Below are 24,001 nucleotides of genomic sequence, written 5' to 3'. Positions count from 1 at the left end.
GCACACGCGATTGTCCACTGTCATTTTGAACTGGACTCACACCTTGTACCAAAGGGTTATGCCGACGATCACAGTATCGGCACACGACTGAGATCTGGATACCGTTCAATGTAATGCAAAAAATCTTGAGATCTGGGTCTCCTTCCGTGGCCTATGCAATTCTTCTGTAGTGCAAGGAAAAAGATACCAGCAATTCAAAGTCCTCCGTATGGCTTTGGCAACAAGATGCGGCAGATGCATCAAAATCAAAATATCGACCAACCGGAAATTGGGATAGGGCGTCTGCATTGCTATGCTTGCCGTAGGTCTGTACTCAATTTCATACTGATACTGCGAAAGCAACAAACCCCAACGTTGTAATTTTTGAGCAGAGCGTGTAAGAACTGGCTTTCACGGATTAAAGAAACTCTGCAAAGGCTTGTGATCTCTCTCTAAAAGGAACTTGCGACCACACAAATAGTGATGGAATTTGGTCACACCATACACAGTAAAGAGAACCTCTTTCTCTATCTCAGAACAACTGCACTGAGTTTGAGTTAAAAACTTTGAGGCAAAAGCAATAGATCTGCCTCGCGCGTCAATTCTGTGCGAAAGCACAGTGTCGATTTCGCAGGAAGAAGCGTCAACTTGCAAAACTACTGGTTTGGCAGAGTCAAAATGCACTAAACATCTGTGACTACGGAAGGCAGTTTTGACTCTCTGACTAGCGTCTTTAGTCCAAGCAAAAGGCACATTTATTGTGACGCAAGCGACGCAATGGAGCCGCGATCTGAGTACCATTCGGTATGAACCGAACGTACTATGTCCACTTGCCTAATACTGACTGCAGTTCAGAGACATGCGAGAAACAGTCAAGTCATAGATTGCAAGCAAATTAGTTTGGAGGGGATGCACACCCAGACTGTTTATCACATGACTTAAGTGCTGCAGTTCAGTTTGAAAAAAAAAAAAGTAACACATTTCGAGATGACATTCGAGCCCTGCCTCTGCCGACACTCGTAAAAGATTACGCAAATTGGCAACGTCTTCCTCTGGTGCACGACCTATGATGACAATATCGTCAAGGTAGTTTGAACAAAATGGCATATTTGTAGTCAGCTCTTCCAAGTGACGTTGAGAAATGCCGGGTGAGGAAACACTGCCGAAGGGAAAACACAAATACTTGAACAGTCCTAAGTGTGCATTTATGGCAAGTGCTTTCTATGATTCTTCATCCAATAGAATTTGCATGTACACGACACGCAAATCTGTCTTAGAAAAGTAACATCCTGCACCAAGCCTGTCCATGAGTTCCGCAGGGCGAGGTGATGGATAAGTGACAACTGGTGTCTGTGGGTTGACAGTAGACTTGAAGTCAACTCAAATGCGAATGCTACTGCATTTAGAAAGACGTGGTGAGCCTACATGGCACGATTAAGCAAAGTTAATAAGGCACCTGTGTGTAACTGAAAGTTCACAAGGTGGCCAGCAATTCCTAAGAAGATAAATAGTTTGTTAGAACGTCGTTGCACAACGGTAGGGCGAGAATAAGGCAAATCTTAATCTTGCTCTGTAAGAACCTCTTGTAGGTTTGTGAAACACAGCTTTCAGTGCATGTGCACGAGCCTATTTTTCTCTGGAAGCGAGCTAAATTGGCGTTTTTGTCCCGTTGAAAACAAACCGCGTGGCCATGGCCCTTTTCTTCCACACATGTAGTACTTTCCGTTACGTGATGGGCAATCCTGTCATATTGCTCCAAGATTTGCCATAATTGGGGAAATAATGGATCAGAATATTTAGGGTCAGTTCCCGTATTCTACTATCAGGGACACCGAATGTTATTGCATCCCTAATCAGTAAATCTTTATAAAAGTTGCCACAACATAATCATGCCCGTTAATTCCGTGTACCACTGACGGTATGTCTGTTCCGGCTTTTTCTGCAAGCGAAACAATTGATCTTGGACTTGGACTTGCTGGTCCTATTATTGAGTTAATGTAGCAATTACTTACTCGTAACTGAGTTCATCCTACCGGCCTGTGTGACCGAGCGGTTCTAGGCACTTCAGTCTGGAACCACGCGACCGCTACGGTTTCAGGTTCGAATACTGCCTCGGACATGGATGTGATGTCCTTAGGTTGGTTAGGTTTAAGTAGTTTTAAGTTCTAGGGGGACTGATGACCTCCGCTGTTAAGTCCCATAGTGCTCAGAGCCATTTTGAGTTCATACTGAGATGCAGTTGGGATCAGTTTCTGAATTAACCTGAACACTGGGGACCCCGCAATCGAGAGAAAGTGTTGTAGCTCGACAGTACCTTGAACTCGATAAACTTCATACTGTGCTTGGAACTGTGTCAGCTATGGGAGCCATTCCTGTGTCGTTAAATTGCCGGAACAGTTGTATGCTGGTCGGCGACACTTTTTAGGGCCGACATGTTGGTTTGTTGTGTGGCCGAAGCGGCTTGTGTACCGTTGTCAGCAAGGCAGCGGGTTATTGGTTCGGAAACTGGAAAATTTATGTTACATCCGCCATGCTGACCGTCTGCAGTGTGGTGGCAGGGGTGGAGAGGGTGGGATGGCCATGGTTTACACAAATACGTTATAGCAAAAAAGCAAGCAAAACCGTTGACAAGAGAAGTTTGAATAGTGCTGCGGCTCCCGTCGTGGAATACGTGCAAGAACAGAACAACAAATTATCAAAATGATCGCCCCTGCAAGCTAAAACGGAAGAGAAGCAAGCAAACTCTTCTACTCTAACGAATTGCCTTCTTCGCCACTTTTGTGTTGTTGTTGCCACTGTGGAGTCTTGTGCCAGGGGAAGCAAGGTGAGGATGCTGTTTGGTGACCAGTATGCTCATTGTATAACACAACTGCACACATGTATTAACAGAGTTATTTATCCATAAGAACAAGAAGTTACTTATCTTTAAGCAAGTTGTTGTGGTACAAGCTTTTCTGTAATAGTCCACATCAGCCTCACTGGTGACGAAGTACAAGTTCCATTACGTACAAAACTCTGGTCGTTTCGTACTGACTGCCTCTGAGCTAGAGACTGTGACTCTGTCTGTGTCTGCAACTCTGCCTGCGACTGACTCTGTCTGCAAATGGGCTGATTTTCTGTGACTGACCGGGCCCTCCAGTCAGAGGCGGCATACCAAATACCGGCAGTCGTGAGGGCGTCGGCGGCGCGTTGCTTGCGAGTCTGTCTTCGGCCTCTCTCCTAATAGGCGCGCTTGACTCAGCAACTATTATCGATCTTCTTACAACTTCTTTGCCAACTAGTGTGCAGGTGGCAGCTTATGCCAGCACATCTTGGGTATTAATTAATGTTTTAGAGGGCCACTCTGCTGTTATTGTACCCAGTTCCGAATCCACTTTAGCAAAAACAGTTAATAATAAGTTAATGCCAATATTACTAAATTATCTACAAACACTTGCACCTCTAGAAATACACTAATGTCTCGAGCATAACAGGAGCTCATAATTTAGGCCCATGAACATTTTTACAGGGTTCTTGTTTTCTTTTGGCCATTATTTAATACCAAAATGAGGACGAACTTACATTTCATTCTTTACCACAGGAGCTGCATGGGGTATCCACGGCTCCTGCTCGGATCAAAATATTATGAAAATATATGTCTCATATATTATTGAACATTTAATAGCCAAGTACAACTGATAACAACAATAGTTTGCAGCTAAATAGTTCCCTGCAACGAAACTATCGACCTGGCTTAGAGAGCTGTCCACTGTTGGTATTGTGCCAGTTGGGCTGTGTGTCGTGCACCTCTGGGAGGAGGGCGTTATGTGGGGGACCACAGAGCAATGACGAGGAAGTGTGAGCTGTATGTGGGGCATGACGTAATGGAATGTGTGGATTGTTCTGTAAATGACGTGGAAATTTGCAGTGATAACTGTGGTTAATTAAGTGAGTCGAGATTTTGAGTCACTGCCATCACAGAGGAACGAGGCCCATGTAGCATGGACAAGATGGTACATCGCTTTTGGTGCAACGTGGTAGGTGTGAGCTGCTTCCGATTTTGCAGTATGGACGGGACGAGTCAAAGTCTCTTATGTGGTAGGCCTCCTGAGCAATTCCTTATTGAAAGGAATTAGGTGCTCAGAACTGACATTATTCATTGCTTGTAGTCACTATGTTTTGCTCATACTCATGATCTTTGCGTTGTGGCCTCCTGAGCATACGTTAATGGTGACTGTTTGGCTGTATGGCCACAGTGTATAGTGTGGTGCGAGTATAGGGTCCATAGTATCGTGAAGTGGAGACTTGGCTACAATGCATTTTTGGTATCAAATCATTTCCACCTAAATGTGGAGCGTTAACAACGTCATTGGGTCACCTGTTGATTTTTCTGTGTCTTTCTGGGCAGCAGGAGCTCCATCGTAAAGTATATTTGTTTCAGAAGAATCTTAGGTATGGTAGTACCAGTTATCTGCGTGGGCAGTAAACAGAAAGGCCTGAACAAGTAATGGCAGATGGATGAGTGGAAATGTATAACTATGGTGACAAAATATGTAACTTCATGCGCCACTTCGCTGATGTTCACAACATATATAGATGTTTGTTTTATATCCTTATGTACTAAGTTAATGTTATTTTAAATTTATAAATGAACGAATTAGATTGTAATTTTAGATTCTAGTAAAGCGATTATTGGTTTCAAATTTAGTAATGCTATTACTAGTATTAAATGAAAATCTTCAAATAAGGGTACAGGGGACCCTCTATTGAAAATTAAGATATAGAGATGTGCGCGTAAAGAGTGACTGGGAACACATGAAACGTTCACACTAAAATCTGTATTGGAATAATTCTGAGCTGGCTTCGTTGTGGAGCCATATGTGTCCTATTAGTATGATGAGATTTTCGTTGTCCCTATGAACTGTGGGATTACTTATATGTCTGGAAATAAGTGATAGAGGAACCGTGTGGTATTGGTTGAAGCATTATGAACTTTATTGTCTTTCTGTAACAGCTTGTTGCTGTACATATTTTCCGAGTTTAATTTGAGTAGTGGAAGTCCCACGTCAAAGTGCCCTGCATTGTGAACTGTGAGGAACTATTAACATTTCACTGCATTTCAATGGACCTTTAACGTTGAGACCAATAAACTGAGGCAACTATCACACTTTTTTTTCATCTGTCTGTTTTGTTACCTAATAAAAGAAAAAAACGTTTTTGAAAGCATACAAATACATCTCTTTATCTCCAGTTTCTTAGTGTGTAGATAGATGACAAATTATGTACTCGTATTTACACGTAACAAAATGAAAACTTATCTGGCAAAATTAACTGGCGAACCCGGTAACTTTGCGACCTGTGTTAAAACTAGCGTAAATCACTGAAAACCAAAGAAATAGAAGTTCGAAACACAGGAAACACTTTACACATTAGTATTAAGTATTTCAATGCTAGGAGAGGTAGAAAGGATGTAACAGATTTTGGAACCTGCCTACTCGTCATGTGTGGGGTGTCTAGGAAACATGCTTTCTCAAATCGCTCAGATTGAATTAAAGAGTTTTATTACGAAATGAAGCACTGACAATGTCTATCTTTGACAACAACACAGAAGTGTCACAAGCAAAGGACGACATGCAAATAAGAATTCGCTTCAGTGTATAGAGTTCCTAAGACTCTGGTCTGGAAGTGCCTAATCTGGATGCTGCTGTAGAAGTTCCCGAGGCCAATAGGGAGCGGCACTTATGTTCTCCTCACATAGAGGCCTCTGCTGTCGCGTTGTCACAGCGCTTAGTGACCGCGCGGTTTGAGGCGCAGTGTCACGGACTGCTTTCCCCCCCCCCCTCCCCCTTTCCCCGGCGGAGGTTCGAGGAATGTGTGGTGTTCTTAGCTTAAGTTAGTTTAACGAATGCGATGTTGGCCTGATATCTTCGACGATGCCCTTTGGCTACACTGACTAAACTATTCTTTTAAGATACCAAATTAAGATAACCGGAAGATGCATAAATAAGGCGTAACACGTCGTTGAAAAATAAAAAGCTAATATTGCAACCAAGACTGTTTTAATCAATACTTAAGTTAGTTTATGTTGTGTGTAGGTCTAGGGACCGATGACCTTAGCAGTTTGGCCACTGAGGAATTTACACACACTTGAAAACTTTGTCGCCGGCCGGGTGGCCGAGCGGTTCTATGAGCTACAGTCTGGAACCGCGCGGCCGCTACGGTCGCAGGTTCGAATCCTGCCTCGGGCATGGATGTGTGTGATGTCCTTAGGTTAGTTAGGTTTAAGTAGTTCTAATTTCTAAGGGACTGATGACCTCAGAAGTTAAGTCCCATAGTGCTCAGAGCCATTTGAAGCATTTGAATATTTTGTCGCGTTGTCGTCCTGGAGAGGGGTCGATCAGCGTACAACTGGCTGACGGCTTGTCAGAGCCCACTCCGCTCTAAATTCTCGACTGGCGTGACTGCGCTGGAAATTTATGCCCGAAAAATTTAAACTTTCAAAGTTAAATGTGGATTTTAGTCTGACGTTTTTATCATAAAATAAAATATGTCCTCGTTTTTTACTGTTAGGGGGATTAATTAGACGCACATTGTCTTTATCTGTGCCACTGGAAAATAAAAGCATTCCCTCCTGTCTGCAGTACGAAGATATGACCTCTTGAATGCACCATCTCCGTAGAAATGAAAAAAAAAAAAAAAAAAAAGATTTGCCGGCCGAAGTGGCCGAGCGGTTCTAGGCGCTACAGTCTGGAACCGCGCGACCGCTACGGTCGCAGGTTCGAATCCTGCCTCGGGCATGGATGTGTGTGATGTCCTTAGCTTAGTTAGGTTTAAGTAGTTCTAAGTTCTAGGGGACTGAAGACTTCAGCAGTTGAGTCCCATAGTGCTCAGAGACATTTGAACCATTTTTGAAAAAGATTTGAAAATTCTTGATAATTACTTTTATCAAGAGTTTTACCACAACAAACATTCCAAGATTGCGTAAGATCCTGCACCATTCTGGCATTCATTTTATTACGTTCAAAAATGGCTGAATAATGATCCTCTTCAGAGCAAAAATTTTGATACCTGCGTGCTCCCAGTTTGGTTCGAATGATCAGTGGCATTTTATTGACCTGTACAGAGATGCAAGAAGCTCGATCGAAAAATAAGTGTGAAAGAGGTAACAACAAGGCAAAATTTTAGAATGACAAAGTTGTTCCATTTCTAACAAGATTCCCGGTGAAACATTGGCATGTTTTATTGTTATACTAAACGCACCACCCTGTTTTATTTCTATAAGTGAATCTGAGACGTAATTATATACTGCACTGAACAAAAGAAATAGGTTTCACTTTCATGTGGACGGTGCGAGACATTTTTTTTAGACTGCCAGAAAACGCGTGTTCCACAAGCCAAAAAAGTACTGACAAAGACCAGGAAACAATGAATAAACCTAAAATGCGCACCATATCCATCATTTATGGCTTGCCCTGTGCAGTGAATACATTGGTGCCTCTGTTGGATGATTAAGAAACGTGGTACCCCTCGAAATATAGTCTTAGTCAAAAAGTGGCAAAGTTTCCCTGTTTGGCGAAGTTGTTCCAGTTCACGGCACACGATACGACGTGCAGATGCTAATTTACGCATCGCAGTTTGCTGTCAAAATATATATTAACCGGCAGGAGTACGCGGTGACGTCACAAGGGTGCGGAGATCGCCCGCCAAGCCCCCTTCCCTGGGCGCGGCTGGGGCGGCCGTGCGTTAATTACAATGCAGCCCCGGGGCGACCCAATTACCCGCCGGCTCTACAAAGCGGCAGGCCGGCTCTGTGATACGCCTAGTTCCCGCACAAGCACCGCCGTAGCACCGCCAAATACGCGTCGCCAGAGGCCAGCGCGGTGACGGCATCGGCGACCTGTCGAAGCGAACCGCACGTCAAGACAGCTGCACTGCTCACTTGCACATACAGTATGATTCTATCAGCTGAACTATGCGAGTCAAAATAAATTGCTTGGACGAGACTATCGTATAGTGTAGCTCCCATTAACATTTAATATTTCCTCTCATTGCGTTCGAAGCACTGACTGAAGCACGTCATGTCTGTATACAGGGTGTTACAAAAATGTACAGCCAAACCTTCAGGAAGCATTCCTCACACACAAATAAAGAAAAGATGTTATGTGGACATCTGTCCTGAAACGCTAAATTTCGATGTAAGAGCTCATTTTAGTTTCGTCAGTATGTACTGTACTTCCTCGATTCACCACCAGTTGGCCCAATTGAAGGAAGGTAATGTTGACTTCGGTGCTTGTGTTGACATGCGACTCATTGCTCTACACTACTAGCATCAAGCACATCAGTACGTAGCATCAACAGGTTAGTGTTCATCACGAACGTGGCTTTGCAGTCAGTGCAATGTTTACAAATGCGGAGTTGGCAGATGCCCATTTGATGTATGGATTAGCTCGGGGCAATAGCCGTGGTGCGGTACGTTTTTATCGAGACAGATTTCCAGAACGAAGGTGTCCCGACAGGAAGACGTTCGAAGCAATTGATCGGCGTCTTAGGGAGCACGGAACATTCCAGCCTATGACTCGCGACTGGGGAAGACCTAGAACGACGATAACACTTGCAATAGACCAGGCAATTCTTCGTGCAGTTGACGATAACCCTAATGTCAGCTCCTGTACAAAGTAACGTTGACCACGTCACTGTGTGGAGAGTGCTATGGGAGATCCAGTTGTTTCCGTACCATGTACAGCGTGTGCAGGCACTATCAGCAGCTGATTGGCCTCCACGGTTATACTTATGCGAATTCTTCATCCAACAATGTGTCAATCCTCATTTCAGTGCAAATGTTCTATTTACGGATGAGGCTTCATTCCAACTTGATCAAATTGTAAAGTTTCACAATCAACATGTGTGGGCTGACGAGAATCCGCACGCAATTGTGCAATCATGTCATCAATACAGATTTTCTGTGAACGTTTGGGTAGGCATTGTTGGTGATGTCTTGATTGGGCCCTATGTTCTTCCACCGACGCTAAATGGAGCACGTTATCATGATTTCATACGGGATACTCTACCTGTGCTGCTAGAACATGTGCCTTTACAAGTACGACACAACATGTAGTTCATGCACGATGCAGTTCCTGCACATTTCAGTCGAAGTGTTCGTACGCTTCTCAACCACAGATTCGGTGACCGATGGATTGGTAAAGGCGGACCAATTCTATGGCCTCCACGCTCTCCTGAACTCAATCCTCTTGACTTTCATTTATGGGGGCGTTTGAAAGCTCTTGTCTACGCAACCCCGCTACCAAATGTAGAGACTCTTCGTGCTCGTGTTGTGGACGGCTGTGATACAATACGCCATTCTCCAGGCCTGCATCAGTGCATCAGGGATTCCATGCGATGGAGGGTGGATGCATGTATCCTCGCTAATGGAAGACATTTTGAACATTTACTGTAACAAAGTGTTTGAAGTCACGCTGAAGCATTCTGTTGCTGTGTATTTCCATTCCATGATTAATGTGATTTGAAGAGAAGTAATAAAATGACTCTAACATATATATATATATATATATATATATATATATATATATATATATATAAAAAGAAATACGTCAAGGCGATTTGCTAGCGCAAATTCGCGTTTTTCTCTTGTGAAATTGTTTCATGTGGTCTGTGAAACTTGTATGAACAGTGAATTCACATCAGTGGTATGACAAACATCAGCCTGTGGCTCAAACAAATTGGAGAATTCGAGTTTGTAACAAAACGAAAGCGGGAAGCGAAGATTCCCTCAGCAAACTGTAGAGGAAGCGGTGGTAATATGGAACACTTTTCTTTAAATTACTGATTTTGAAATGTGGCTGTTTCGTCAAAAATGTCACTTTTGCTAGTTTATGCATCCATTATAAAGCACCAAGGATGATTTTGATGAGAAATGAACATGTTAAATAAAATAGTTTTTTAACTTACTGTAATTTATGAGCATTTTTAAATGGGGTGGTAATGTGAAACAGATTATAAATAAATAATAAATTAAACATTTTTATTAATGCAATTATAAAATTCTATTTTGTCCTTAGACCGAAAAAATTCACAAATTATAGTGTAAATTTTTAGTCGAATTGTTTCTATGAGCTACAAATACCAAATATGACTTACAATTTATAGTTCTTCATGAATAAAGGTGCAAATGAACACTCCAGTCCCACACACACTCCACAACACATGGCACACTGAACCAAAAGTTCTCCTGACTTTGACTTTTTACATGTGTTTCCACACAACAACCTGGGTCATCGTTTTCAGGAACGTCTTTTCCAACAGATTCCATCAGGTGTGTCCTTGCTAGAACATTCCTACTCATTACTTGTTGTTGTTGAGAACACTCGTAGTTTCCCAGTGTCAACAGAGTTCTCTCTTGTAGGACTGTTTTGCATTATGCTGGTTCCTGGTTGCCTTTGGTGAACTCCGTAAGGCCTATAACACGGAGGTACCTGAACTGATGCCTTTTTCTTCTACACTTCAGCGAGGTTAGGACAGTAGCCGAGAACGCTTTCAGATATCTGCCTGGTTCAAATGGCTCTGACCACTATCGGACTTAACATCTGAGGTCATCAGTCCCCTAGAACCTAACTAACCTAAAGACATCACGCACATCCATGACCGAGGCAGGATTCGAACCAGTGACTCTAGCGGTCGCGCGGTTCCAGACTGAAGCGCCTAGAACCGCTCGGCAACAGAATCCGGCTTATCTCTGCCTGATGCCTTCCTTTTGAACTTGGGACTGTAGAGGTCTGTTGTAGCTTCTCATAGCCTACTGATATTAATGGACCTGTTACGTGATCTTCCGTTCGGCCCTATCGCCTACCTTTGAATCACATCCGTTACTAAAAATGTTCAAATGTGTTTGAAATCTTACGGGACTTAACTGCTAAGGTCATCAGTCCCTAAGCTTACACACTACTTAACCTAAATTATCCTAAGGACAAACACACACACCAATGCCAGAGGGAGGACTCGAAACTCTGCCGGAATTAGCCGCACAGTCCCATTACCAATTCCAGAAGTTTGTACGTCATCATCTTCATCATCAAAAAGGGCTTCACAACTGTTAGCATCCTGCTCTCCTTCATATTCATCTGCAATGAAACCAGCTGATGTTTAGTGGATAAACGCCGGTACCTTTGAATCCATTCATTGCTGCTGCACCACTTTCGACCCTGAGGTATGCCTTTCCGAACTTCTCCACAGTATCATAGATGTGGCTACCACCTGTTCTTATTGCCTGCCTAATCTCTTCACTGTAGTATGTCCTTAGGGCACCTATATACGCTCTATTGTGGGGCTGTGGTCTGTGTGTAGTATGAGGTGACAAGCAGAGAATTGTCACATTGTTATCTTTACTTTTATTGTGACATCTATACTACTGGGGTGAGAATAATGCCCATCCAGTATGAGCAATTTTGGGGATTTAGCTGAAGGTTTCGTGTGTTTAATGAAGTGGGTAAATCATTCAATGAATAGATAGAACTGTACCCAGCCTGAAGGGTGACATTTTCCAATAGCTGCAGCAGGTGCGCCTTTCATCAGTCTGTCGAGTGAAAAGTCATCATCGGAGGAAAGAAGTTGCCACCTGCACTCATGCATACGATGATCGTCACCAGACTTACCTTCCCTGCAGCAGCGAGAGCTCCTATGTGCTTTCTTCACTTCATGCCAGATACACGTGGCATTTTTGTGTGTACTCCGCTAAGACCAGACTCGCCAACACTGAAGATCCGGTCAGGAGAATAACGATGTTTAGTGTATTTGACTTCGAGAAGATCAGAAAATTTCATGACACTCTCGGTTAAAGGTAGTGGCTGGAGCAAGTGATGTTCCTTCAGGCGTTCATACTGATAGCTGATTCTTGTGTCTGTTCATGAAGTGATCGAGCGAAGCCCTTCCAGTCATATCGTAGTGAACGGATTGCTGATTTCCACTCTTACTGTCGGCGGACAAGCCATTCGCTTCACATCATCACGAGTAAGTCCACAAAATTCTTTTCCAGCAAGTTCAAGTGTGTGAAATCTTATGGGACTTAACTGCTACGGTCATCAGTCCCTAAGCTCACACACTACTTAACCTAAATTATTCTAAGGACAAACACACACACCCATGCCCGAGGGAGGACTCGAACCTCCGCCGGGACCAGCCGCACAGACCATGACTGCAGCGCCTGAGACCGCTCGTCTAATCCCGCGCGGCTAATTTCCGTCAGTAGGCAGTACTCAACAGGGCCCTTTTCAGTTTCTTAGGATGAACATGTTTTCTTCCTAATTTTTCATATAATAAAGTATTTAGATCTATATCCTTTCTAGCCACCTTTCTAATGAGTTTTGGTGTATTGAAATGTCTTGTTGGTTCATTTAGAGTTTTGGTTTTATTCCTGACAGCAATTATTACTTCAACCATATATTCAGGTTGCCATTTCTGTCGCATTCCCCTTTTGTCAGGTCATAACCTGCTTCTTGCATAGCGACACCTAAAAAACAAAAGAGGGGTTGTAATATGGAACAGCGTGTTTCATATTTCCAGCCAACACAGCTTTAGAAAAGAAACAATGAAACTAGATTTTCGATAAGCAGTTTCAAGTAACTAAAGTTACTATTTGTAAGTTTAATTCCATTACTAAACCGTAAAGTAGAAAAAGCATGCCAACTTGTAAATAAAGACAGCAGAAAAAATATTTGAATAGATCCTCGTAAAAATTTCTTTAAGTTGGGAAACAATGTGCTTCTACTCGCGCCTATAAACAATGAGATACTGATCCATGCTGCGTCTAGTGGCGGAAGCAGAACATTACGATTGTGATAACTGAATCTGTCGCCAGATGGCATTATTAGTCATCAAATACTACGTTGTTTCATATATAACCCTGCTTCATATTACCACCACTTTCCCTATTCCTTTTTCATGTCTCCATCGACATGAGCAGACGTAATTTATGTATGTCTGTCTCTGTAATGGAATTAGTGTTGATTTTTAATTATATAAATTAGAATGGTGTTACATTTATGTTTCATTTAAATGGAAATGTACTCCCCGAAATTATTAATAGGTATATAATTTTTGATTTTTGTAATATTTGTTTCAGAAAATGCAGCTGAAAATATGAGCTCAGCAGATCATGGAAAAGAGGCGCATAATGTGCGGAATGCAATTCGCGTTCAGCCATTGATTTCATTCTGCTATAACCAAAGCGCATTCCTGAGATTATCTGCACTTCATTTAACAGTGAGTTGCAATCATTGTAAGCAGACGAAAATTACGTATTATCTGGCCATCGTCTCCAAACTGTGAATCAACTACTCTCGCTTCTGTCAGATACAAGCCCCTCGGAACTGATGGTGGTGTTAAATTACTACGGTTCGTAAATGGTGAAAACCTCTAGAGCCAACTTTGGTTTGAAATCATTGGATTCTTTTTAGAGGCGTATGAGGTGCAGTAGGAAGAACACCCACCGCCATTAACAATGATCGTTGCTCCATTGCTCAATGACAATGACACAATGTTAACTTTCTAACCACACTTTTACACATTCTGTCACTTTTTTCCAAATACTAGAGCAAAACAACCCGTCACGTTTGGGAATGATATAACTGTGATCGAGATGTCGTTAAACTTCACTCTTTTATAAATTTCTAAAACGTGAATGCCATGGTAAATAGAATGTATTATGATCGTATTTTTTAATAGCAATTTGACTAAATCTCATATTTATTGCATGTATCTTAAACTAAAAGAATGAAAAAATAGAAAAAATGCCGATTACCGAATGAACATGCGTTTCTGATTTGCCTCTGATATTGTTTTTCAAGAATGCAACTTTCCCGTTTTTTCGCTCCACTCCACATTACTTTTGTTTCGCCTGTGAAAAACCTGGTGAAAACTATCCCCATTTGTCATTGTTCACATAACAAATATTCCACGAGAGTATCCAGCTCTCATTGCAAGAAGCGTATTTTTAATGTCATGGTACATTGCAGCTGTTCGTACGAGAGCGTCAGATAATTCACAAGTGATTTCAAATTTTATGTTTTGAAATTTTCTAGCAAACCGTTGGAAACGTTCTGAAAGGACAGCTTCAAGGCTTTCTCTGCTACAAATCAGAATGGTATTCCTTCAAAATTCTTTGATCTCTGGGGTGATAAGGGCAACTGGTTTCAATTTTTCGGAAATACGCCAGGCAACTGTCGATGATGCTAAGTAAATGGTGTTACTCATACAGTATATTTAAAGATTTACAAAATATATCGTAAAGCTAGCAGAACAAACGGCATACAATTTCCTTCTTAATTTATCCACACTTCGAGGTTCGCGGTACACGTGGTACATTACAGCATTTTTATAAAAAGGCCTAATTTAAGGCTTTCTCGTATGGACTGTCACTCCACCGCATATGTAGCAAGAGTTACCTGCGTTTACAAGCTATTGATTTACGTGACTGATAGACCAGTTTGCCTGTGGGAAATATATCATAGCAAAATACTCGTAAAATCAGGATAACATTATTATAAGAAACAGCAAGCAATCTGCTACCCTTCACGTGATGAAAAGATGCAAGGAAGGTACATGATTACTTGATGAAATCCCGCTGACCCTTACAAGCTCAAGACTTATTGTAAGCTACTTATACGGGGCCCCTATGTTTATTGACAGAGAGTGTAGACACAGATAATTATTGCAGTTTGATAACAACAGATAATATGCGAATCTTAATATCAATTTGAAACTGTTTGGTACCAAACTGACAACGTTTAGTTCATACGCCACTCTGGCACTGTGGCTTTGCACAAGTGAAAGGTCTACCCTAGCAAGCCTTCCATATTCCCATTCAAGTTTTAACCGACTTGGTATTCTCCTTCAACTCGAACAGTACTGCAGAGTCTCAGCAGTTATGTTCCACTATGGTTGCAGAGCCTCTGCAATACTGTTCCAGATTAGGTGGACTAGTTTTATGTGAATAAAATTTTTCTTTTATTGAACGGAGTTATTGTTACTGTCCTCAAGGAAACAATGGAAAGGATGTAGAAGAATATCTTGGAATTTTATTAGTAATTTTTCGTGATATGCACAGCACATATTTCTGATTCGGTATTTTGCCTCCTGTTCTATCACACTTTTTCGCCACTTAAACATGAAGATGCATTACACTCTGCTGCTAATACACACAAACCACAAGTTAGTTAAATATACAGGGTGAAGAAGAAATGCCGCACTTGGCGGTCAGCTTGTGATTCCTCATTCCAGTTCAAGGCATTAGGGTATCGAGCGAAACCTAGTCCTGCCAATGGGTATAATGGAAATGCGATTTAAAATAAGAGGCCCTGTCAACGTTGTAACAGCGTGCAGCGATACCAAGAACCGGTAGTATACAGTCCGGGCTGTGCTGGAGTTGATCCACTAGCTCTGCAAGATGAGGCAGTGCTGTGGGCCACGGGTACGCAAATTGGCCGATGTTATACGCGCTTTCTGGTCAAACATTTCTTTTTTTCATTTAAAGCATCCAATTGCATCAGATTTACACGTCCACAATGCGGTATCTTGTGTATTACTTTCTGTTACAGTTACCTTTATTTAAAATTGAGACGTAACATGAACTTCGTACAGGCGTAAACGACCACTTTGTTTCCTTCATGACGAAGATAAAGCCAACAGTAAACTGTAGTAGATACAATAACATCATCTGTATGCAGTGAGGTACAAAAAACACAATAGATGTGCTAGAGTGGACGTTCGACTACACGCAGTAATGCCGTTCTGTAGATATGATGTCTTGGCTTATCTTCACAGAGCCGATATGTATACCTAAGAGCAACATTCGCGTTAGAGAAGATGTACAAAGTGATCACTTTGCATTTGCAAACACTTCGCCATTCGCTGGATCTTATTTTTCTGAACCCTAAGCAATACAGCTGCTGCCACCATTCCGAAACGGTATGCACGCGAGCTGTTAGGTCATATACATACATGGTTGGAGTAATATAAACAGGTTCCTTGAAGTACCTCACAAACAAAAATCTAGGCGATGAAGGTCCGGGGAACGCGGAGGCCACAACATGGGACCTCCACGACCAATCCGTTTCCATGGAAACGATTAATTTAAGTAGTTACTAACAGATAGGGCGGTGCATCATCATGCTGAAACCATAGCTATCGCCGAACACAGAGTGACACTCTTTGTAATGCGTCAGGTAAAGTATTTGCAAAGAAACGTACAATAAGGGGCGCTTTCAACTTGTCCAGGAATAAGTAAGGATCCAACAGCACTCCTGCCTCGATTCCAGCTCACAGGTTTACGCCAAAGCGTGCTGGAAAGCGGAGTTCGCGGGTGACATGTCGGCTGTTTTCCGAACAATAATGGCGGTTGTGGAGGTTGTAAATAGGCTGTTTACGTTTTTGTGTTTGTAACGCCACGTAGTGCTCTGTATGAAAATCGCTGATTGCGCTGTGTGCAGTCCGTGGCTGGTTGGACTCATTGTTGGAATATTCGGTAGAGTAGCGTTGGGCAGTTGGATGCGAACAGCGCGTAGCGTAGGGTAATTGGAGGTGAGCCGCAGCAGTGGTGGATGTGGGGAGAGAGATGCCAGAGTTTTGAGAGGTTACTATGAGCGGACGATCTGGACGGGTGATAGACTGATTTTTTATATATATATATATATATATATATATATATATATATATATATATATATATCAAAATCTTTCATTTGCTTAGTATGCCTATCAGTAGTTAGTGCCTTCAGTAGTCTGAATCTTTTATTTAGCTGGCAGTAGTGACGCTCGCTGTACTGCAGAAGTTCGAGTAACGAAGATTTTTGTGAGGCAAGTGATTCACGAAAGGTATAGAGTGTTGTTAGTCAGGGCCATTCTTTTGTAGGGATTATTGAAAGTCAGACTGCGTTGCGCTAAAAATACTGTGTGTCAGTTTGGTGATGATCAGAATATGTAAAGAGAGAACTGAGTACGTTCAGTTTTGCTCAGCTGTTTGAAAATCAACTAACGTAAGCGTTTTTCCAGCACTGTCATTCTTTACATACAAAGGGGAAGTTTCAAGGTTCAAATTATCTTCACGAGTGAAACTGGATTCGTTAGTCTATATCACATTGTTTATAAAGTGCTCGTCGTCTCCCGCCTGGTGCAAAAGTTATTCACAAAATTGTACTCATTGAATGTGATCTTCCGACCGCTGGTGTCAACACGTAATGATGTGGATGTAGTTCTTCATCGTGCAACACATGAACAACCGCTGTTTGACGTATCTTGAACTGCCTTGCAGCATCACGGATAGACCTCTGTCCGTTACTTGTGGACAAAGATTATTGGTTTTCCGAAGGCATTGCTCAAGGCGACGAAAAATATTCTGATCTGTGCGGCGCCTTTGAGGGTATTGCGCAGCGAACGCACGAGATGCAGCAGCAGCTTTGTTATCAGATGTACCCAACACCAAACGGATATCGTCATATTGTTCGCTGGTCTAATCCATCGAGAAGCTGACCTTCATGAACTTAAAGGCACCTGTTATGGCTGTCCACTGTGCGATTAGTACACACGCGCATGCAGTTTAATGGAGATCCTGTCATGTGATGGGGTGTCGCTATGTGAGAAAACGATGTTCTGCTTTTAAACGACAGAACAAGGGAACGGATGCCTATAAAATAAAATGAACGTAACGAGAACTCGAAATATGGTTCCACGGCGATGAGGGTTTGATGTTCGTGCTGGCTACTCTGTGATTTACGACAGCTGGTGCCGTAGTGAGGAGTGATATATATTTCTCTGTACATTCTGATGCCCCGCACTATATGACAGTGTTGCCAGCTCCTCGTTTTCACACGTGAGTTTTCAAAATGCGTCCGATCTGATTTCGCTAGATAAACTTTTGAGTTGAATTTGGATGAGGAATAGCATGCCCACCTCCAAGTGCGGCATTTTTTCTTCGCCCAGTATTGTGCATCCATGTATTATTTCATCATAGTCCATACATTGCTACCAATATAGTGGAGTGGACAAGACAGTGGACTTGCATTCGGGAGCAGCGTGTGGTGCCGACGGTGACTTGGTCACCAAACTCGGCGCGCCATTCACATCTTACATACATATTGTAAGAGGAGGCCAGCCCAGCACCGCGTGTTGCGTTCTCTCCACGGCTCCCCGTCTTCCTACGGTTGGCGCAGCTGGCACGACCAGAGCAAGTAGTCTTCTCTCGACTCTCTGTATGCAAATGTAACTCTCCGCTCGTCCTTTTAAGACGCCGCACTCAAAGCTACGCCCAGATCTAGAAAATCTCGCAGAGAATAGAAAGACATAGCACGACGCTACTAGTACTGTAAGAACTAGCAACTGATAGTACATTGATACACTACTGGCCATTAAAATTCCTACACCACGAAGGTGACGTGCTACAGACGCGAAATTTAACCCAGAGGAAGAAGATGCTGTGATATGCAAATGATTAGCTTTTTCAGAGCATTCAGACAAGGTTGGCGCTGGTGGCGACACCTACAACGTGCTGACATGAGGGAAGTTTCCATCAGATTTTTCATACACAAACAGCAGTTGACCGGCGTTGCTGGTGAAACGTTGTTGTGATGCCTCGTGTAAGGAGGAGAAATGCGTACCATCACGTTTCCGACTTTGATAAAGGTCGGATTGTATCCGACCGCGATTGCGGTTTATCGTATCGCGACATTGCTGCTCGCGTTGGTCGAGATCCAATGAATGTTAGCAGAATATGGAATCGGTGGGTTCAGGAGGGTAATACGAAACGCCGTGCTGGATCCCAAAGGCCTCGTATCACTAGCAGTCGAGATGACAGACATCTTATCCGCATGGCTGTAACATATCGTACAGCCAGGTCTCCATCCATGAGTCAACAGTTGGGGACGTTTGCAAGACAACAACCATCTGCACGAACAGTTCGACGACGTTTGCAGCACTATGGACTATCAGCTCGGAGACCATGGCTGCGGTTACTCTTGACGCGGCATCACAGACAGGAGCACCGGCTATGGTGTACTCAACGAGAAACCTGGGTGCACGAATGGCAAAACGTCATTTTTTCGGATGAATCCACCTTCTCTTTACAGCATCATGATGGTCGCATCCGTGTTTGCCGACATCACTGTGAACGCACATGAGAAGCGTGTATTCGTCATCGCCATACTGGCGTATCGCCCGGCCTGATGGTATGGGGTGCCATTGGTTACACGTCTCGCTCACCTCTTGTTCGCATTGACGGCACTTTGAATAGTGGACGTAAGATTTCAGATGTGTTACGACCCGTGGCTCTACCCTTCATTCGATCCCTGCGAAACCCTACATTTCAGCGGGATAATGCACGACCGCATGTTGCACGTCCTGTACGGGCCTTTCTGGATACAGAAAATGTTCGACTGCTGCCCTCTCCAGCACATTGTCCAGATCTTTCACCAATTGAATACGTCTGGTCAATGGTGGCCGAGCAACTGGCTCGTCACAATACGCCAGTCACTACTCTTGATGCACTGTGGTATCGTGTTGAAGCTGCATGGGCAGCTGTACCTGTACACGCCATGCAAGCTCTGTTTGACTCAATGCCCAGACGTATCAAGGCTGTTATTACGGCCAGAGGTGGTTGCTCTGGGTACTGATTTCTCAGGATCAAAGCACCCAAATTGCGTGAAAATGTAATCACATGTCACTTCTAGTATAATATATTTGTCCAATGAATACCCGTTAATCATCTGCATTTCTTTTTGGTGCAGCAATTTTTAATGGCCAGTAGTGTAGAACTGGAAATACCATCCATCCAGTCGCAAAATTAAAAGGTTAATTAATCCTTTACCATGGCTCCGTCAAATATAAATTTGTCTTCTTGAGAAGGGAGACGTGCTCGTAGAATCCCATTGTTGACAAGAACGGATGTTCGAGCCAACAGGCTCGTGTCTGATACATTGTGCATCTCTATCACATATATCAATAGTTAAAAATCCATCACTGAAGGTAGCAGCGCAGTGCTATAGAGCTTCGTCGTAAAACGTTTCAAAGATAACGCACGTGCCATTAGATCCAGCTGATGGCACGTGTGTTTCCATTTTATAAGTTTTGTGACAAAGCCCTGCAGTATTTGGCTGCTACCTTCAATCAAGCAGTTTTAGCATTGACATTTATGGTTAACATGCACGTTGTGCAGGACAAGAGCGGTTTGTCTCCAACATAGAATGTTCATCTCCGTTTACCACCTGGCTGAAAACACCAATGCCTGAATTAAAGCTCCACGTGAAATAACTCACTCTTTCTCCTAGCCAGTAAAACTAACACTTGACTTAATGCTCTAAAATGGTTCAAATGGCTCTGAGCACTATGGGACTTAACATCTGAGGTCATCAGTCCCCTAGAACTTAGAACTACTTAAATCTAACTAACCTAAGGACATCACACATATCCATGCCCGAGGCAGGATTCGAACCTGCGACCGTAGCGGTCGCGCGGTTCCAGACTGTAGCGCCTAGAACCGCTCGGCTACACCGGCCGGCCTCTTAATGCTCTCTGCCGTTTCTCGAATGCGTATTGGAATTCCTTTTCCCACTCAAACTTTACACTTTTGTTTCATACCTCTGTATGTGGTCCCACCACATTCCTGAACGTTTTATGAATTTTTCATAATAATTCCCTAAACCCAAAATGATTGTAGCTCTCTGCTATTCCTTGGAACTGGAAAATCTAGCACTGGCTCTCTCAACATTGGGTATGTGTCAACCCCTTCACCACTGATAGCGTATCACATGTACGCAGCTTCCAACAAAGCGGAATGACACTTCTGAGCACTTAGCCCCAAATGTGTGGCACGTAATTTTTTAAAATCCTCCATTATAAATCCTCGAACATACGTTTTGAAAAATAATTACATCATTGTGATACACCGTACATTAGTGAGGTTTCATCCCTATTAATACCCCGTGCAACAACCACTAAAACTTTGCTAGCTCATTTTTTAACAAAAATGGCATCCTTTGATAGTGACAATGACGCAAGTGGACTCTGAACGCTGTCCTCAGGAAACGCCTCTAACGGATAGTACCGACTCTTTAGATCCATAACAGAGCAGTACTTGCTTTGTCCCTAGTTATCGATGGTTTCAGTGATACTGGGTACAGGGGATGCGTCTGTCGTTGTCTTACTGTTAGACTGTGAATAGTCTCAGCAGAACCTGTGTTTATCAGACCCGTCTGGTAAATTCTTTGGCAGAAAAAACTTAGTAGCTTCTCACCTACTACTGCTATCTATTATTCCACTTGCTATCCACTAGTCAATTAAATTTTCCGTAACTTGCTGCTAATACCGAGGTATACGACTGGCTTACGAAAAAGTGGTCGTTAATTCCGTCTAAGAATTAGAAGTTATGCCACAGTTGGAGCTGGTAATGAGGCTAAAGGAAAAAACAGATACTTAAATTCTAACAAAAAATTCCTCTATTGTCACTCTTTCAGTTTTTTATGCTCTACTTAAGTGATGCACTTTTTGAAGCAGACTGCATCTGACGGCACGCAATTTTCGTCTTCCGATCATCGTCATCTGGGATATCCGTATTAGCAACCAGCAACCCATTCGTTAGCTTTATCTCATTGGCGCCAGAATTATATTAGTTTACGGGTACTGTTTCCCATGTGCGCATACAGTGCTTCTTCTCATGAAGCAACTTGATATCTCCAATATATTTCCTACAAGGGGTTTCACCCTACACACCATATTAATCGGCCACTCCAGTTCCATACTCACACAGAGCAACTTTCTGGTGCATTGTGGCACAATGTCGTTCAGTTTAAGCCTTGGTACTGTGGTCCACCTTTCAAGCGGTTCACTACTCACTACAGGCGGACATTGCGACAGTACTTCACTGGCGACAGTTTCCCCTACCTGGAACTCTGTCCCTTTGAGCTCATCAACACGTCACCTAAGGACAATTCTGAGAAGCTGCGTTATCCGAAACTCTAACTCTAGGAGCCGGCCGCGGTGGTCTCGCGGTCCTAGGCGCGCAGTCCGGAACCGTGCAACTGCTACGGTCGCAGGTTCGAATCCTGCCTCGGGCATGGATGTGTGTGATGTCCTTAGGTTAGTTAGATTTAAGTAGTTCTAAGTTCTAGGGGACTGATGACCACAGCAGTTGAGTCCCATAGTGCTCAGAGCCATTTGAACCATTTCTAACTCTAGGAACGTACAGTACCTTTCCTTACAGAAGTCAAAACTTCTACACATTGTTTAAAACATGTTGCACCAACCTGAAAATCCGATATTGTTGGGCCTAGAGACTCCGCTTCACTATCTCCAATCCAACGCAGATTACAGAGTGGTTGGTTCAATCGCCTCTGACCTGCAAGGTGGAGCCTTCCACTCGTACATGTGCCCGTACGACCAACAAAAGCGTATGCGTCACACAATTTCCACTACACACTATTCTGCCTCCGCATACACACTTGTGTTTAAGACTTGTTTGTTTTCAACATGCTTACTTTTACTGCCGCTAAAACCGCGTTGATGGTGTCTAACTACACCGCACCTACTGCACTGAGGCATGCAACATATCGTCTGTACCCACCGACGCCTTCGAACCAGGTCGACGCTCCTCCTTGCCGTCGTCCGACACTGAGGAACACGTGCGCAAACAACGCTCGCCACGTAGGCGCTAACGCCGTCGCCGTTCACCCACGGGCTCTCAAAGCGTCGCCACCCGCGACGACGAAGACGACACCCAACCAGCCGAAATTTCAACGCAGAGGTCGGCGGACAGCTTTCACGATGAACAAGACGTTTCGCAGGACGGGACCACTAAAGAGGTCGCCACGCACAATGTAACGATCGGTGCGCCGGTTGGACGCCTGTCTCCCCGCCGACAACTCCAGAACTCTCTCACCACGACGCAATTCCCATGGACATTGGACAGACCCACTGCACAGGAGCATGGGCCGACGACATTGAGAAAGATACACCCCCTCCTCCGGATGAGTTGCCTCCGCCGGACAAGGCTGCCTGTTAACATCAAAAGCGAGGCACTGCAGCTGATGGGACGGGACTTCCTGTCGGTGCCCTCTTCTTACTTACCTTGGTGATGGCAGATGCGCGTCCACCACCACTGAAACAAACGTACCGGTTTGCCACACTGAACATCAACATGATCGGCACTGCACCCAAGATGCAACTCCTATGTGACATGCTTCGGGCCTCTGACGTCGACGTCGCCCTTCTTCAGGAAATACGCGTTGCCACACTACCACTGGTCTATGGCTACGACTCATACACGTCCACATGTGATCAATCAGGGCGTGGAGTGGCTTTCTACATACGCGAAGGAATCCCACTCATGGACACGACAATCCTTCCCTGTGGAAGAGGCATGACTGTTACCATCTTCGACACGCGCGTCATCAATATCTACGCTCCGTCTGGCTCCACAAACCGTCGGCAGCGGTCGACTTTCTTCGGACATGACGTGGCGCCCCTGTTTTCTGGACGCTATGGTCGCATCATGGGAGGCAATTTCAAGTGTGTCCTCCATCCGCAGGACCAAATGCCTGGTTATTCGCCATGTCCGGCGCTGTTCACCTTAATCGATGATTTTCATCTGGTGGACGTTTGGGAGAAAATTCATGGCAATACCCCCGGTTTTACCCATTATACAGCACATTCTGCGAGCAGACTGGACCGGTTTTATGTCTCTGCCCACCTTGGCAATGAAGTCGCCCAAGCTGAACGACGGCCCCTTGCACTTTCGGACCACTGCGCCGTCATTTGCTCCCTAGCTCTGCCACCTCAGTCGGTGTGGCGCAGCAGAGGTTACTGGAAGCTTAATACCTCCCTCCTTAATGATACACACTGCCGACAATGTATTGCCACTACATGGGCGTCTTGCGAAAGACGCCTTCCGCAGTACACATCCACGTTCCATTGGTGGCTCAAATGTGCCAAACCTGCGATCAGAAAGGCCTTCATACAATGTGGCAAGGAAACAGCAGCATGGCATCGAGACA

This window comes from Schistocerca piceifrons, chromosome 4, assembly GCF_021461385.2.
Source record: "Schistocerca piceifrons isolate TAMUIC-IGC-003096 chromosome 4, iqSchPice1.1, whole genome shotgun sequence".
NCBI lineage: Eukaryota > Metazoa > Arthropoda > Insecta > Orthoptera > Acrididae > Schistocerca > Schistocerca piceifrons.
The sequence above is the reverse complement of the archived record's forward strand: the minus strand, read 5'-3'. Positions refer to the sequence as shown.